This window comes from Lactuca serriola, chromosome 7 (assembly GCF_051521515.1).
Source record: "Lactuca serriola cultivar US96UC23 chromosome 7, Lser_US96UC23_V15, whole genome shotgun sequence".
NCBI lineage: Eukaryota > Viridiplantae > Streptophyta > Magnoliopsida > Asterales > Asteraceae > Lactuca > Lactuca serriola.
This window is the reverse complement of record NC_136414.1, coordinates 56,174,965-56,193,493: the sequence shown is the minus strand read 5'-3', so window position 1 is coordinate 56,193,493 and position 18,529 is coordinate 56,174,965. Positions and strand designations below refer to the sequence as shown.

Below are 18,529 nucleotides of genomic sequence, written 5' to 3'. Positions count from 1 at the left end.
TATAGTTGATACTTGAGAAAACCTTATATGTTTTTTTTTATTTTGTGAAAATTAATTCCAGGTGAAAACAGAAAATGGTATGTTGTGTTAGAAAATGACAATCATACCCTTGGTCACAGTAGTCTCATATCATTATTTCCATTCTCACCTTCACTCCAATGCCCATTATTAGAAGAAATCAATGAGCTCCTTGCCAGCTGCTGCTGCTGGAAGTCGGTCTGATAATGAGATGCAAGATGATTGTTGCCAACCATCCTTGAAGGATTTGCAGCATAAAGTTTCTCTTGGTCATGCCATACACTGTTATATAGTTCATGGTTCTACATAAAGTGAAAACTTTTGCTTCTAGGTCATCCAAATCTACAATGTGATTTTTCTTAACATCAGGTACAAATGTAGATTTTTCATAACAGCAGTGAAAATCTTAATCAGTTGAATGTGTGTTTCATAACATCAGGTACAAATTTACAATGTGATTTTTTTATTCAATTACAGGGTAATCTTATTCCGGAAGGCCATAAAGTTCTTATCTTTTCCCAGAGTTGCATAATGCTTGATATTATTCAGGTTTGTTTCAATGCCTAACTAAATTGGCTATGTTTCTTGTTCTTTTTCTTAACCAAAGTTTATCAACTTTGTGAATATTATTCTGACTTGTTTTGATATTTATTTTTGATATTTTGTTCTTAATGTTGGTTCTAACTTCTTGTTTTTTCTTTTTTTTTAAACAGTTACAAGGGACCTGAATAGGGGTTTTCTGAATTTGTAGTGATGGCTGCAGACACTGAAGATTTTGAAATGATTTCCCATATTCAATTCCTTACTAAATATAAGGTATATTTCCCATATCCCATATTCCATTCCTTACTAAATATAAGGTATGACACCTGAAATTGTACAAGGTAGGGGCCTTGATAAGGCTGCTGATTGGTGGAGTGTTGGAATTTTACTTTTAATAAATCACTATTAAATTCCCATTACTTTTAGCGTGAGGGTAATAATGTAATTTTGTTCGACCTTGTATCTTTGCAGCCTTCGTTTAGAGGTGGAAACTTTTTGATATTGATATCACAATGCTAGTAACAAGTGTTCAACCTGATGATCATAAGCTGGAAGAACTTGTGGTTCGCGAGGTATATCAGACATTCAAGGAATGGTAAGGCGTAGATGGCATTTGTGTTTTCATTTGGTATAACTTTCTGTTTAGCTCCTTTTACCTGTTTACTTTTTTTTTGTCCACTCATTGGTTTTTATTCTTCTTTTACCCAGTTGCAATGATCTACATGATGGATTGCACAGAAAATGACTGTAGTTCACTACTCAAGTCATCAACTAAGGTACTTGATATCCCTTGATTTTGGCTAGTGTATGTATTTGTAAATTCAATTAAAAGTTTTGATATGTGTATATCATGTTCCATGTTAGAGGCATGGGATATCATGTTTACATCTATGAAATGTTGACTACATGTTCATCTCAATGGTTTACTTAGATTTCATGTCTTGTATCTGTATCAGTTCTTAGTAGAACTTTTTTTTAACAATGGAATCACGGGTGGCTATGATTCTGTTTTCCATCAGATCTATAGTCATATTGTAAAAATCATACCTTGAGCTATAGAACTCAAACGGACCCCAAACCAGTTCCCAAAGTTCACAAATTGAGTTGGCTAACTTTCTTAAGCAGCCCAACTTCACTGGTAAGGACTTTATCTATGTGCAAGAATGGAATCTTTGCTGTTAGGTCTGATCCGGGTCTGTTCTGATATGTCATTTTGTTTTCATCATTTATAAGGCTTGGAAAAGGATCCAGAGTGATTCCAAGTTTCTATATGTTCCTGATACTATGAATTTAAGATCTGGAGCAGATGGGGTGTTATTTCCAATTATAAATTGGTTAGAATTGATCCAGACTCCAGATCAGTGGGCAGTCACCAGCTTTTACTAGTGATGTGATTGTCCACAATGTGAAATTTATATCCGGAGCTTGGGAAATGCTTTTCATTCAATTCCAACTCTGAGACTTTCATTTGTATGTCCTTTACTTCTCTGAATTTTGTTATGGACGAATTCTACTCACAAGTTGGGTAGAATTGGCCAACCTCACTTGACTGTCTTGTTGGAGATAGAAGTGATACACCTTTTTGTAAAATTCATATTTAATTCATCCTTTGGAGTTAGAAGGAGTTCTTTATAGTTCTGGAATCCTGAACAATCATAGTTTTCTATAAAATTTAGTTAAAGCTATGTTTCTGTTTTAGATTTTGGAGTAAATCCGTTTTGAACAGCAGGTCTGTTTTAGAGACCTTGCTGTGATTACTCTTTTCTCAACTCATAGCTTCATTACTTCTCCTTTCTAACCTTTAGTCCTTCTAAGATGGGTTTTAAAAGTTTAAAATTTTTGCAAGTGTGCTATTGAAAATGAAGATAAACCCAATTGTGCTACTGAAAATGAAGAGCTTGTTCAGGTATCTCAATTTCCAGACATACCCTTTTGGGTTTTTCACTTTCCTGAAATACCCTTTTTGATCTTTTACAATTTCCAAAAATACCCTTCTTGGTGCCTAGGAGTTATAGTGTTACCAGTTGCAGTTGTAATATATATATATATATATATATATATATATATATATATATATATATATATATATATATATATATATATATATATAGGTTGCAGGACAATGGTGAACAGTCAAGATTCGTATGCACAACCAGTTGCAGTTGCAGCCACACATGGTGTGGTGGATGTGTACCATGCATACGGTGGGGCTGCAAGCAGACAAACCCTTCCTGTTCAGGTTACTTATGCTGAAAACTATGGTACCCAGCAAGATCCCTACTCTTCTGCACACACATCATATTACACACATCATAATCAAAAAGTTTATAACATCAATTCCGATAATATACTATATTCACTATTGTTATTGTGGCCTTTCAGGTTTTGTTTAAGAATCTGAATGTTGATTTGAAGGAAGTAAGCCCATCATCCCTTCTTATGGACAAAGTGAGAGAAGTTTAAGGAAGCCTTGATTTTTCCAACAAGATGTCGGGTCAACTCAACAACCACCAATGGTTGGAGAAGTTAAAAAAACAAAGTATTATCTTATTGATTAGCGATTACTGGTGTTGAGCTTTAAGCAATTTCAGGCCCTCTATTTATTAATCTTTTATAAGCTAGATTGTTGTTTTCTTTCCTTTTTATAAGTTGAATTGTGGCTAGAAATTATAGTCATCTATTCAAAGAAGGTGTTGGAACGTGCAAATTGATGACCCTTTTACATATAAATTTGATTAACAGATTGTACAATGAAATGAAAAGAATAATTATGGGAAGGAGGTTAAGTATTAATCTCATGAATGCTACAAACGTATTTGTTTCTCTCAATTCACCTTTTGAAGGACCTGGCACGTGTCTATATTACAGAACCTGTAAGTTTTTTTTCCTTTCTTTTATGGGTAAACTACAAGAAATAACCTCCTACTTTATTACTCTGTATAGGATGTATATGTAACAATTCTTTACACATGATATCAAACAGGAAAATGAGGTAGCTAACTAAACTAACTACTTCAATTTTCATATACTTCAATAAAAAATTAAAATATATTATGTTTGTTAATGATTTTGTATTGCAGGTACCTTTTCAACACTTTGCTGAGAAAATTGGTGGCTATCTTTTGAATAGGAGGAGTTAGTAGGTATTTAGACATGCATACCAAAGATAACATTTTGTACAGAGAGTTCTTGGCACATAGGAAGCTAGATAATGCAATTGTATATAAATGAGTTCATTTTTTTTTATAACATTTACTCACTACTGGAATAGTTATTTGTATTTGACATATTAGTGAAATGAATTATCTTTGTTATTTATGGTATTTTATTTTGTATTATGAGATTTTTAATGTATTATTTAATTTGAAAATTAGAAAAATCTATAAATAATATTTTTTTTAAACATTTAAAATTATGATACGCAAAAATGTGTGTCATCTTCATTTATGACATGGCCTTTCTTGACAGTGGCTTTCTTGATACGCATTGCGTGTCATTAACACGCGCGTCATAAGGTTACAACACGTGAATGCTTATCGTCTTCCTTTATGACAGGGCCTTCCTTGATTCGCATTGCGTGTCGTAAACGCGCGTCGTAAATGCGCGTCGTAAATGAGCGTCGTAAATGCGCGTCGTCTATAGACGACGCGCAAAAGTGCGTCGTCTTTCTTTATGACAGGGCCTTCCTTGACGCGCATTTGCGCGTCGTCTGAGCCTTTTACGACGCGCAATGAGCATTGTAAAAGGCTGTTTTTCTAGTAGTGATTAGTCATTATTTATGTATCATGACTATTTGGTACTTATATAGCTTCTCTATGGTTGTTTGACATGGAATTGTAACTCACAAGCTATCTATTACTTTTGGAAATGTCTTTTTAAGTGGTCAACTTTTCATACGATATGACTTTAATTCGTATGGTGTTTCTTTTGAAATTTTATATTTTTAGTGTATGAAATATGGATTGTTACACATACTAAAAGGACCAAAACTAAAATTTACTATTCATTCTAATCAATTAATTTGAATTTATTGCAACCAATAACAAGAATGTTGGTAGTGTAACTATTATGTCATTTAATGAATGGTTGACATTATGATGAACATTTATTATGAAATTGGTTGGAAAGTAAGTACTTGTTAAGTAGTTTTGCATTTTGTATTAACACAAAAGCACCTCTTTTGGTGGATAATAAAATTTCTATTTACTTGTATGTAAAATTCATACATGTAGAAATACATATTTCCCACTGAGGAAGTTAGATGAATTAGTTTTGAGTTGATGTAAGAACTTTAGGAAATAATATCTAACATAACTATGGCGTCCATAATTTCACGGCCAGAAAAATACTGATTTATTTATGTTTTATTTAAAAATCAGAGTATCATTTTGAAGAACAATTGCAGAATTTGTTCCCAAAATATGATAAAGATATTATGAAAGTATTTCCGAAAAAAAATATTTTAATCATATTTAAAACGTTTGGATGTCATCATCAATACAATACATAAATAAATGGAAATAACATAGGCCTTACAAACATCTATTATTCTATTGGCCTATATTTCATAAATCTCTCATCTGATCATCACACCTGTGTGCTCCTGTGCCACTACTTGTAATATAAGAAATTGAGTGGGTCAGGCTTGAGATCCTAGTGAGCACATATGGTTTTCAACCCAAAATAATTAAATTCTTTATTTTTATCAAATTATTCAACCCGATTACCCATTCCCGTTATCCTCACTTTGTATCCCTATAGCATCTAATTTAAGGGACCTGATGATTATCTTCAGGATTGATGATAATGCTTAGGGGATTTCTCAGCAATATATGTTAGTAAGGCAACCATGAGGGGGATGGAGTATACCTAGTGAACACGTAGTTCAAAAACACCCACAAGTTGCAAGCCTGCTAGCGTTCCACTTGACTGTCTAGAATAGTTCGTGGTCATCATCTATACTCTGCTAGATGACTATATCAAGTTTAAAGTCAAGGCATCTCGTCATTTATTTCATCATTCATCTTTCATCATCTATATCTTCTTTCATCTACCCATTTTTACCTAATATATTTATAGGTATAAAATACATATACAATTTAAATCAAGTAAAACATGTATAAATAGTTCATCTAGCATAGATATCATGAACATAGATAAAATGCACATGTAGCATGTAATTTATCTTAAATACTTCATATCTATGTGCAAGATAAAAGTAACTATGCACTCACATGTTAAAGTGATGATTCGAAATTCGGACAACACTTCGCTTCTAGCAATTCTCTTTTCCTTGACGAAACCTAGTATCATTATCCGTAAGTCTTAGTCTAAAATTTATTGTGAGTAATTATTAGTCTAGATTCATTATTAATTCAAAGTCCACTTTAATATCTATCAAGTAAGGATCAGTTAGACATGACAGTTGGGAGGCAGGATCACTTTAACTTGTATCTTTCTAAAATCCAACAACCAAGCCAACATGACCATTCTAGACACCTCTCCCGTAAGTATATCAATCAGTATAATGACTTTGAATCATTGATAAATCTTGTTTATAGGTTCATAACACTGTTGTAAAAATCCTGACTAGGTCTCGATTAATCTCCGGTTAATCCCTAGGCGCTACTCGACCGATTAGAGAGCGTCTACGATTAATCCCCGCATACATAACGAGTGAAACATTATAAAACGATGAAATTTTAACATTTTGAAGAAGTTTTATCTCAATGGAAACTATTTGAGGCATGATTAGTGTTGTATTAATCATATTAATCTATTCTATTATCATATTAGTGATATTTATGAACTTTCATATGATATTAGTCATATTTAATTTTTTAAAATTCAACAAATTACTAATTAATGGTCCTCTCGACCGGATACTGGCTAGCATATGTGGGTGCTGACCTCCGCTTTAGTCCTCTCGGATGGATACTGGCTAGCATATTCGGGTGCTGGCCTCCTCTTCGGTCCTCTCGACCGGATATTGGCTACCATACCTGGGTGTTGGCCTCCCCTTCAGTCCTCTCGATTGGATACTGGGGACTATTTCACCCCTCTACTACTACCACATAACATGCATCACATAATCATAATCTATCTAGCATGACTGGGTATGACTACCCCTCATCGGCCGTATCGGCCCGTAGTCTTGGGGACTATCTCCCCTACTATTATTAGCATATAACATCACATCATACTAGCACATAACATATTAGGTAGTAGAAAACCTAGATGAATATCACAAAGATAGTCATCTAACATACAACTCCTATTGGTGGGCCGACATTGGTGCCTTAGACCCACTTCTACTGGAAGGTAACTCACCTCACACCGCCGAAGTGCCGTAGACACAATCCCACACTGCTGAAGTCCCGCAGGCTCAACCCCAACTGCTAGATGACAGATTCCTGAACTGTCAACACCGAAACAACACCTAATTAATAATTTGGGTCCCAACACATAACCATAATACATACTTGGATAATTACTACATTACCCCAGGCTTGGCTTATTTAAGCCAAGGGCCTAATCCATAGGCCCAAAGCCAACTAGGAATCAAAGCCCATCATATGGCCCAATTTTCCAAATTGGGCCCAAACCTTTATAAGGTCTTACCATAAGGCCCAACCAAAAGTCTAGTCCAACTTTTTGTATCTCTAATAGCCCAATATCATATAACCATTAAGGCCCAAACTATGGCCCATTTATGGCCCAATTTTCCAGATAAGGCCCAAACCCCTTACATGGGCCGTACCCTAGGCCCATGAAATTATTTCAGTCCATATGATTATTCTTGGATGACACATTAATAATCCAATCATCAAGGCCCAATGGAAAGGCTCAATAATAAAGCCAAGTGAAATTAGGGTTTCCCATAAAATGATGACTAGGGTTAAATTCCCTACTTAACCCATTAAGGACTTAATCCTCTAAGGACTTAATCCATTAAGTCCAACATTGCTTAGATTAATCTTTGCAAATGATTATTATTTAACATCTCAAGTTATTGAATAATTCCCGTGTGTCCTGATCAATTCCCCAAATCAGGGTTTTCCAATCCAAATATTAGCCCATTTATCAATTTGTTGGGCTTTTGGGTCAATTAGGGCTTTAATGGGCCTATTAGGCCCTCTAGAATATCATTAAGCCCATTAGTGTTTTATTAGGTTAATTAGGGTTGATTGAGCTTCATTGGGCCCATTAGGGCTTACAAGGCCCACTAGGGTTTCAAGCACCCCATACAAATCAATCACAACGAGGCAAAACACACCGCCACCCGGCACGGCGGCGGGTGGCAGCAGCCACCACCCTAAGGTGGCGGTTTTCAATACCTTTCATTATTCCAATTTTAGATTACATTTTACAAGGAAAAGTTTCAATATAAACACACGTAATCACTAAGGTACATGGCAGCAACCATCATGCTTGGCTTCCATGGTGGTTTCCGGGCAGAAAAACACACCGTCACTTGTTCAGCAACCCAAAACACGCAAATCTTGAGCTTAACACGAGAAAGAAACACACTCAACGAGATTCTTGTGGCGGTAGGCGACAGGAGGCAACAACAAGATAACGAACACACATACCCGTCTTGAGGTCTGAAGGAAGCCACACACCTGGTGGCGTTCACCGAACGGAAACAACAGCAATCTTGATCGACGGCGGTGTGTGATTGGCTGATGACAATGGCTGGATGGAGTTTCGACCGGTTAGAAAATGGATGAGGTCGGGTGATTGCTTGGCGGCCACTAGGTGGTCGGAGAACGGACCAGATGGGTGGTGATGGCTTCCCTTGGCGGCATCGATGATCATAACCTTAATTTCGATGTTCCTTGCTCCGAGTTAGGGCACAAGTGGATCTCTCGGTCGATAGGATGGGGCACGACGGTTAGCTTCGGTGGTTTGGGTCGTTGTCGTCAGTGGTTGATCGGAAACAACATGGTAGCGGCGCCGATGGGGAGATATGAGAGTGGAGAGATGATGGCTGATGTATATGTGGAGTGTTAGGGTTAGGGTTCAAACGATTGAAGGGCTATATACCCGACTCATATGAAACATCTTCCCATATTGACACAACCGGCCCCTCCTCCTCCCATTCCTTACAAACTGAGACCTAATTTTACCCTTTTAGCCCTCATCATTATAAATCTTTACAACTCAGGTTCAATATTTACTAAACATACCCTTAGCCCCAAAAATCCCTTCAAATAAAGTCCCAAAAGTTACCATTTAGTCCCTGCCTTGATAAATATTTATGAATTAGATCCGAAACTTACACTTTTAGCCCCCGACTTCTAAAATTAAGACAATTAACTCCTTGTGACCAACATCTTGCTATATAATTATTGATTTTAGGGCTACGAGTAATTCATTAATTAATTAATTTATTTAATAAATAAACGGGGTGTTACAACTCTCCCCCACTTAAATTAGATTTCGTCCTGAAAATCATTCCTTAACAACCCTTACATACCAAACCACTCTAGTAACATAGTCATCATCCTGGGCATGCCCTAGCCTTCCCAGGGTAACCGTGACTAATCTTTTTAAAGCCCTAAAATCCGTAGGCGAACTAATTCCTCGCAATAAGATCACATCTACTCATCTGAATTCTGCTGTCTCGAGATGGCCTGGATCCCTGATAGACCACTCTTACTGAATCCAGTCCACTTGTCTCTTAGCTGCCTACTCATCTCCTGATAACTCTGGGCACCCACTAGAAAAACAGAATCACAGATCCATTTATCCCTGTGACTCACTTATACTTGGCCAAAACTCAGATAATCCCGTTGTAAGTGACTTACCACTCCCCAATCAACCATGTATTCCGTCCGTACTTGCAACCCAAACATAATACTACTACTGCCCATAACATTGGAACTGACCGATACACCGAGTTGCCTAAAATAGCGTGCTACCACATGGTTGCTTTCCAAAACCTACCAAGACCTCCCTGGTCCCACTTCGCTCGACAATCGACTAAAATACTGGGTTCCAAACCGATTATGGAGCCAACAGACTTACACGTAGTCGCTCAGATGGAGACCTCGAAATCTCCCACTGCATCACGACCTCTATCTTGGCCGGATAGACTTGAATACCCTTCTGGTTGACAAGGTGCCCAGGAGATTGCACCTCGCGCAACCAGAACTCATATTTAGAGAACTTTACAAAAAGTCTCTCTCCCAATTAGATTCGACTAAGTCTTCACCACACATGAGAGCTGAAGGATTCTCAATCCTTCTCGCTCTCTTGAATCCCACTGATGACAACTTGTGCTTACCAATGCTAGCGATTAATCACCGGTTAAACCTTAAGATTGGCCATACTCGAAAATCTTGATGAGTACTCTTGAAATCTAGTCCAGTCTGATACCTCAATCCACCTCCCATGCTGACAACTAGAGACTCTCATCTTCACTCTGGCCGATGAGTCCTCGTTCCCAATTCTAATCTCGCAGCACCACTGAACTCTATCCATACATAGCCTATGCGAAAACACAACTCTCTTGAACATCCGATGACCAACCACTATACATCGAACACCCACAACTGACACTACCTTCTTCATGATACCAGTCCTGTCCTGGAAACGGTAGTGCCTTGAACTCCAAAGTTTATCCATACACAAATTCGACCATATACGAACAAATGATAGAATCACTGAACTCTGACTTCACTGGAGAACTATCACTCTAATCTTGACCCAATATTCTCTGAATAATACTCCAGCACAGATCCCGACAAAGATCCAGGATGAGAACGATACACGCTGAATCCATTCCGCAAGGTACATCCCTTTGTAGGTTCACTAAGGACTTCCGACATGCAGATTGGCACATGAAAATCCTTGATAACCCAGACAGTTGCAGAAACCGACCTAATATATGACTTGTCCAAACTCACTCAATTCTGAAGTGGTACAAATTACCAATATCCTTTTGAAGTGGCAGAAGATGACATACCCGCGACCATCTGACGAAATCCTGATCTTGATGATAGGAAGTAACTATAGGATCTTCCTTCCCGAAGGATTCTAAGGATTCACAGACCTTGGGTTTCAAATGAACCCTTTACTTCCCCGCGACAAATCTGGCCCAAAACGCCCCGAGCCGACTACCGAGAGCTCCCAAAGTCCTTTCCTTGGTTGAATGAAAGACCACTGAGGTCCATTCCCATAACTCTGCAAGTTATCCCCGATGAGATAAACTTCTGTGATCTCGCATCGACTGGACCAGGCCCTGCTCATGAGCCGGAAACAGAATTTGAATCTCATTCTTGGGTGTTTAACACCATACTGAACTGACATTCCAAGGATTCTAATATACCCAAGAATCCTTATCACCTGTTGCTGACATGACCAACCCTGCTACCTTGTAGCAGCCTAAACCTTTGGAGTAGCAGGCTCCCTTGTGCACTTTCCCGCACATGCTACACTGACTCCGACCTCGCTGGCCTTTCACTCGATGATCGGAAGTTAAAGGTCTCTTCCCGGGACCCTCTACTATACTCACCTGGCACAACCCTCTCTTTCCAGCGGGCTCCAAACCAATCTCGCATATACAACTCTTGGGAGTCATATCCTTCAGGGTCTGACACCCTGTCACGCTTACTAGCTCACTTGCCAATGACTAAGCTGCAACAACTGGAACATCCTCTGTCCCCAAACCTGGTCACAAACTCCTCCCGAAGCTCCTCAGATTCTCCGGTTACTCCGTAGGCACTACTCGACCGATTATAGAGCGCCTACGATTAATCCCCGCATACATAATGAGTGAAACATTATAAAACGATGAAATTTAAACAGTTTGAAGAAGTTTTATCTCAATGGAAACTATTTGAGGCATGATTAGTGTGGTATTAATCATATTAACCTATTCTGTTATCATATTAGTGATATATACGAACTTTCATATGATATTAGTCATATTTAATTTTTTAAAATTCAACAAATTACTAATTACTGGTACCCGATTAATTCCATGATTATCTCCACCTAGCCAATTAATCCCTTGACCCCAGTCCACCGACTAGCTAATATCGAGCGTCTTTTACAACCTTGGTTCATAATAATGATAATGAACTTAAACATAAGTTATACTTAAAGTACAGTAATCGTAACTTAACTTACAGGTGGTTTAGTGAGAAACCGGACTCTATGCGGGCAAAAATTCTAAGCCGAAAGCTCTACTTCTCGGGGATTTCTGATGCCTCGAGCATCGCTACTTACACCTAGGAAATGCTAGAGAAAAACATTGATAATTGGGGGGGGGGGGGGGGTTTGGGGTTGGGAGAGAGTTCGATAGACATATCTATGTGGGCAGAAATTCAAAGGTTTCTGACTTTTGTTTGATTAAGTATATATATAGCCATATCTACTATAATCATCAGTGAAAGTCACATAAAATCTATTAGCATCTGTTGTGGTTGATATGAAGGGTCCACATACATCTGTATGTATGAGGTCCAACAAACCTTCACCTCTTTCACAAGACCCTCTGAATGGTGATTTTATTATCTTTTCCAAAAGACAAGATTCACACATATCATCTGATTTCAGGTCAAATGATTCCAACACTCCATCCTTTTAGAGTTGGGCTATGAATTTCTTTTTAATGTGTCCAAGACGATAATGCCACAAACATGCCTTGTCTACAATATTAGACAAGTCAATATTAAACACAGACAATGTCTTAAACACACTATTTCCTAAGCTATCAACACAAGTCACTGTTTCATACACACCGTCACAAGGCAAAGCTTCAAACACGAAACCACCATTATTATAAACATAAATTGAACCATTCAAATCATTAAAAGAATATTTAAAACCTTGTCTGAACAATGCATGAAATGAAATAATGTTTTTTGTCATTTCAGACAAATAACAACAATTCAATAAATCTAATCTAATATCATTACTAAGCAAAAGTTGATAAACTCCGATCTTGGTCACTGGTGAAGAATTCTTGTTTCCCATGATCAAGTTTACCCTACCTCGCTCTATCTCTTCACTTTCTTTTAGCCCCTGAAGATCAGAAAAGATGTGAAAACCACATCCTGTATCAAGGACCCATGAACGAGAAGATAATGAGTTAGTAGACGAAATAGTGTAAATACCTGCCGAAGATGGCTTCACTTTGCCATCTTTGATATCTTGTAGGTATTTTGGGCAGGTTCTCTTCCAGTGCCCCTTTTCATTGCAATTCAAACAAACAATATTTTTTGGTTCAAAAACACGGGTAATGGTAGCACTAGGCATAGCCTTTGTGCCACTGCTAGATGACCCAACTGTGATGTTTCCCTTCCAGTTTTGATTAGGAGGACCTTTCCTCTTTTCCCCTTTCCCTGTCTAATAGCTAAGACAGGAGCACTCGTAGGAGTGGAGGATATATTTTTAACCTTCAGTCCTGCTTCAGCTATCTGCAAAAAGTTGTGCAATTGGGCCAATGTCTGCTCAGTATTGTTCAAATGGTACGTCAGGATGAATTGACCATAACAATCAGGTAACGAGTTCAAGACCATATCAATGGCCAATTCCTCATCAAAGTGAATGTTGAGCTTGACCGACCCCCTTTCTTTCATCTTGCAAGCCATGAGTGACTTGACTACTTCAAACTTTTCTTGACGAGCTCGGTTATGGTACTTTTCCATAAGGTTCTTGCTCATCTCAAAAGGCCAGTAGTCGTCATAGTACCTCTGCAGTTCTGGGGACATGGTTGCGACCATGATGCATGCCACTTTGGTAGCATCATCATAGTGCTTCTTGTAGGCAACATATTCTTCGGGAGTGGCTTTGGACTCATCAAGCTCTTTGAGCTCCTTTTCAAGGATATATTCCTTGTCCTCAAACTGAAGTACCATCTTGATGTTACGTATCCAATCATTATAGTTAGAGCCATCCATAATGACATTGGAGCAAATGTTGAGTAAAGAGAAGTTATGGTTGGAGGATGATGAAGCATAAGTGTTTATAGGAGTAGACATCTGAAAAGAAATATAGTTTTAGTTAGATTTCAAGACACCTGAATATAGTAACCCAAAAATACAATATCAATGTGTAACATCCCAAAAATACAGGCCAAAAATTTCATCTTTAACTACGTTATTATAAAACCAACAGTATAATAAAACATCCATAATATCGTGTCATGTCAAAACCGAAGCAGAAATAATCAAAACATGTTATCATAAAACAATACCAGAGTGTAATCCCAAAGATCTCATGTGCGGAAAACCATAGTGTGATGTGCTGCGATCGAGCCGACTCCTTTTTCTTTGAAAACGAAGTACCTGAAACCAAAACTAAAAACCGTAAGCACAAAGCTTAGTGAGTTCCCCCATCATACTACATACCATACAAACACATAACATATATATATATATATATATATATATATATATATATATATATATATATATATATATTGTTAGGGATATCCGAGTATGCGACCTACACCTTCGGTCTTCTCGACCGGATACTGGCTAGCATATTTGGGTGTTGGCCTCCCCTTCGGTCCTCTCGACCGGATACTGGCTAGCATATCTGGGTGCTGGCCTCCCTTTCAGTCCTCTCGACCGGATACTGGCTAGCATATCTGGGTACTGACCTCCGCTTCAGTCCTCTTGGCTGGATACTGGCTAGCTTATCTGGGTGCTGGCCTCCCCTTCGGTCCTCTCGACCGGATATTGGCTAGCATATCTTGGTGCTGGCCTCCCCTTCGGTCCTCTCGATTGGATACTGGGGACTATTTCACCCCTATACTACTACCACATAACATGCATCACGTAATCATAATCTATCTAGCATGACTGGGTATGACTACCCCTCATCGGCCGTATCGGCCTGTAGTATTGGGGACTATCTCCCCTACTACTACTAGCATATAACATCACATCATACTAGCACATAACATATTAGGTAGTAGAAAACCTAGATGAATATCACAAAGACAGTCATCTAACATACATCTCCTATTGGTGGGCCGACATTGGTGCCTTAGACCCACTTCTACTGGAAGGTAACTCACCTCACACCGCCGAAGTGCCGTAGACACAATCCCACACTCCTGAAGTCCCGCAGGCTCAACCCCAGCTGCTAGATGACATATTCCTAAACTGTCAACCCCGAAACAACACCCAATTAATAATTTGGGTCCCAACACATAACCATAATACATACTTTGATAATTACTACATTACCCCAGGCTTGGCTTATTTAAGCCCAAGGCCTAATCCATAGGCCCAAAGCCAACTAGGAATCAAAGCCCATCATATGGCCCAATTTTCCAAATTGGGCCCAAACCTTTATAAGGTCTTACCATAAGGCCCAACCAAAAGTCCAGTCCAACATTTGGTATCTCTAATAGCCCAATGTCATATTATCATTAAGGCCCAAACTATTGCCCATTTATTGCCCAATTTTCCAAATTGGGCCCAAACCCCTTACATGGGCCTTACCCTAGGCCCATTAAATTATTTCAGTCCATATGATTATTCTTGGACGACACATTAATAATCCAATCATCAAGGCCCAATGGAAAGGCTCAATAATAAAGCCAAGTGAAATTAGGGTTTCCTATAAAATGATGATTAGGGTTAAATTTCCTACTTAAACCATTAAGGACTTAATCCTCTAAGGACTTAATCCATTAAGTCCAATATTGCTTAGATTAATCCTTGCCAATGATTATTATTTAATATCTCAAGTTATTGAATAATTCCCGTGTGTCCCGATTAATTCCCCAAATTAGGGTTTTCTAATCCAAATATTAGCCCATTTATCAATTTGTTGGGCTTTTAGGTCAATTAGGGCTTTATTGAGCCTATTAGGCCCACTAGAATATCATTAAGCCCATTAGTGTTTTATTGGGTTAATTAGGGTCCATTAAGATTTATTGGGCCTATTAGTGCTTACAAGGCCCACTAGGGTTTCAATCACCCTATACAAATCAATCACAACGAGGCAAAACACACCGCCACCCGACACGACGGCGGTTGGTGGCAGGAGGTGGCAGCCACCTCCCTAAGGTGGTGGTTTTCAATACCTTTCATTATTCCAATTTCAGATTATGTTTTACAAGGCAAATTTCCAATATAAACACACGTAATCACTAAGGTACATGGCGGCAGCCACCATACTTGGCTGTCATGGTGGTTTCCGGGCAGAAAAACACACCCTCACTTGTTCAACAACCCAAAACACGCAACTCTTGAGCTTAACACGAGAAAGAAACACACTAAACAAGATTCTTGTGGCGGTAGGCGACAGGCGGTGACAACAAGATAACAAACACACACACACCCCTCTCGATGCCTGAAGGAAGCCACACACCTGGTGGCGTTCACGGAACGGCAACAACAACACTCTTGATCGACGGTGGCGGGTGATTAGATGATGACAATGGCCGGATGGAGTTTTGACCGGTCAAAAATGGATGAGGTCGGGTGATTGCTTGGCGGCCACTAGCTGGTTGGAGAACGGACCAGATGGGTGGTGATGGCTTCCCTTGGCGGCAACGATGATCACAACCTTCATATCGACGTTCCTTGCTCCGAGTTAGGTCACAAGTGGATCTCTCGGTCGATAGGATGGGGAACGACGGTTAGTTACGGTGGTTGGGGTCCTTGTCGTCGGTGGTTGATCGGAAACAACATGGTAGCGGCGCCGATGGGGAGATATGAGAGTGGAGAGATGACGGCTGATGAATATGTGGAGTGTTAGGGTTAGGATTCAAACGATTGAAAGGCTATATACCCGAATCATATGAAACATCTTCCCATATTGACACAACTGACCCTCCTCCTCCCATTCCTTACAAAATGAGACCTAATTTTACCCTTTTAGCCCTCATCATTATAATTCTTTACAATTCAGGTTTAATATTTACTAAACAACCCCTTAGTCCCCAAAATCCCTTCAAATGAAGTCCCAAAAGTTAGCATTTAGTCCCTGCCTTGATAAATATTTACGAATTCGATCCGAAACTTACACTTTTAGCCCCCGACTTCTAAAATTATGACAATTAACTCCTCGTGACCAACATCTTGCTATATAGTTATTGATTTTAGGGCTATGAGTAATTCATTAATTAATTTATTTATTTAATAAATAAACGGAGTGTTAGAAGTCTCCCCCACTTAAATTTGATTTCGTCCTCGAAATCATTCCTTACAAATCCTTAATACCAAACCACTCTAATAACATAGTCATCATCCTGGGCATGCCCTAGCCTTCCCAGGGTAGCCGTGACCAATCTTTTTAAAGCCCTAAAATCCGCAGGTGAACTAATTCCTCGCAATAAGGTCACATCTACTCATCTGAATTCTACTGTCTTGAGATGACCTGGATCCCTGACAAACCACTCTTACAGAATCATTATTGTTGAATGTAGTCCACTTGTCTCTTAGCTGCCTACTCATCTCCTGATAACTCTCGGCTCCCACTAGAAAAACAGAATCACAAATCCACTTATCCCTGTGACTCACTTATACTTGGCCAAAACTTAAATAATCTCATTGTAAGTGACTTACCACTTTCCAATCAACCATGTATTTTGTCCGTATTTGCAACCCAAACATAATACTACTGCTGCCCATAACATTGGAACTGACCGATACACCGAGCTGCCTAAAATAGCGTGCTACCACATGGTTGCTTTCCAAAACCTACCAAGACCTCCCTGGCCCCACTTCGCTCGACAATCGACTAAAATACCAGGTTCCAAACCAATTATGGAGCCAACAGACTTACACGTAGTCGCTCAGATGGAGACCTCGAAATCTCCCACTGCATCACGGCCTCTATCTTGGCCGGTTAGACTTGAATACCCTTCTGGTTGACAAGGTGCCCAGGAGATTGCACCTCGTGCAACCAGAACTCATATTTAGAGAACTTTACAAAAAGTCTCTCTCCCACTTAGATTCGACTAAGTCTTCACCACACATGAGAGCTGAAGGATTCCCAATCCTTCTCGCTCTCTAGAATCCCACTGATGACAACTTGGGCTTACCAATGCTAGCGATTAATCACTGGTTAAACCTTAAGATTGGCCATACTCGAAAATCTTGATGAGTACTCTTGAAATCTGGTCCAGTCTGACACCTCAATCCACCTCCCATGCTGACAACTAGAGACTCTCATCTTCACTCTGGCTGATGAGTCCTCGTTCCCAATTCTAATCTCACAGCACCACTGAACTCTATCCATACATAGCCTATGCGAAAACACAACTCTCTTGAACATCCGATGACCAACCACTATACATCGAACACCCGCAACTGACACTACCTTCTTCATGATACCAGTCCTGTCCTGGAAACGGTAGTGCCTTGAACTTCAAAGTTTATCGATACACAAATTCGAACAGATACGAACAAATGATAGAATCACTGAACTCTGATTTCACTGGAGAACTATCACTCTAATCTTGACCCAATATTCTTTGAATAATACTCCAGCACAGATCCCGACAAAGATCCAGGATAAGAACGGTACACCCTGAATCCATTCCGCAAGGTACATCCCTTTGTAGGTTCACCAAGGACTTCTGACATGCAGATTGGCACATGAAAATCCTTGATAACCCAGACAGTAGCAGAAACCGACCTAATATCTGACTTGTCCAAACTCACTCAATTCTGAAGTGGTACAGATTTCCAATATCCACTTTGAAGTGGCAGAAGATGACATACCCGCGACCATCTGACGAAATCCTGATCTTGATGATAGGAAGTAACTATAGATCTTCCTTCCCGAAGGATTCTAAGGATTCACAAACCTTAGGTTTCAACTGAACCCTTAACTTCCCCGCGACAAATCTGGCCCAAAACGCCCTGAGCCGACTACCGAGAGCTCCCAAATTCCTTTCCTTGGTTGAATGAAAGACCACTGAGGTCCATTCCCATAACTCTGCAAGTTATCCCCGATGAGATAAACTTCTGCGATCTCGCATCGACTGGCC

General features: G+C 39.2%; 1 long non-coding RNA gene across 1 annotated transcript; it reads left to right on the top strand.

The window, feature by feature from the left end:
* Positions 1-407: 407 nt before the first annotated feature.
* Positions 408-1,156, top strand: LOC145061073 (uncharacterized). Its single transcript, XR_013687099.1, has 3 exons — positions 408-567; positions 732-834; positions 1,033-1,156. It is a non-coding gene; the product is annotated as an uncharacterized LOC145061073 (long non-coding RNA).
* Positions 1,157-18,529: the final 17,373 nt, after the last annotated feature.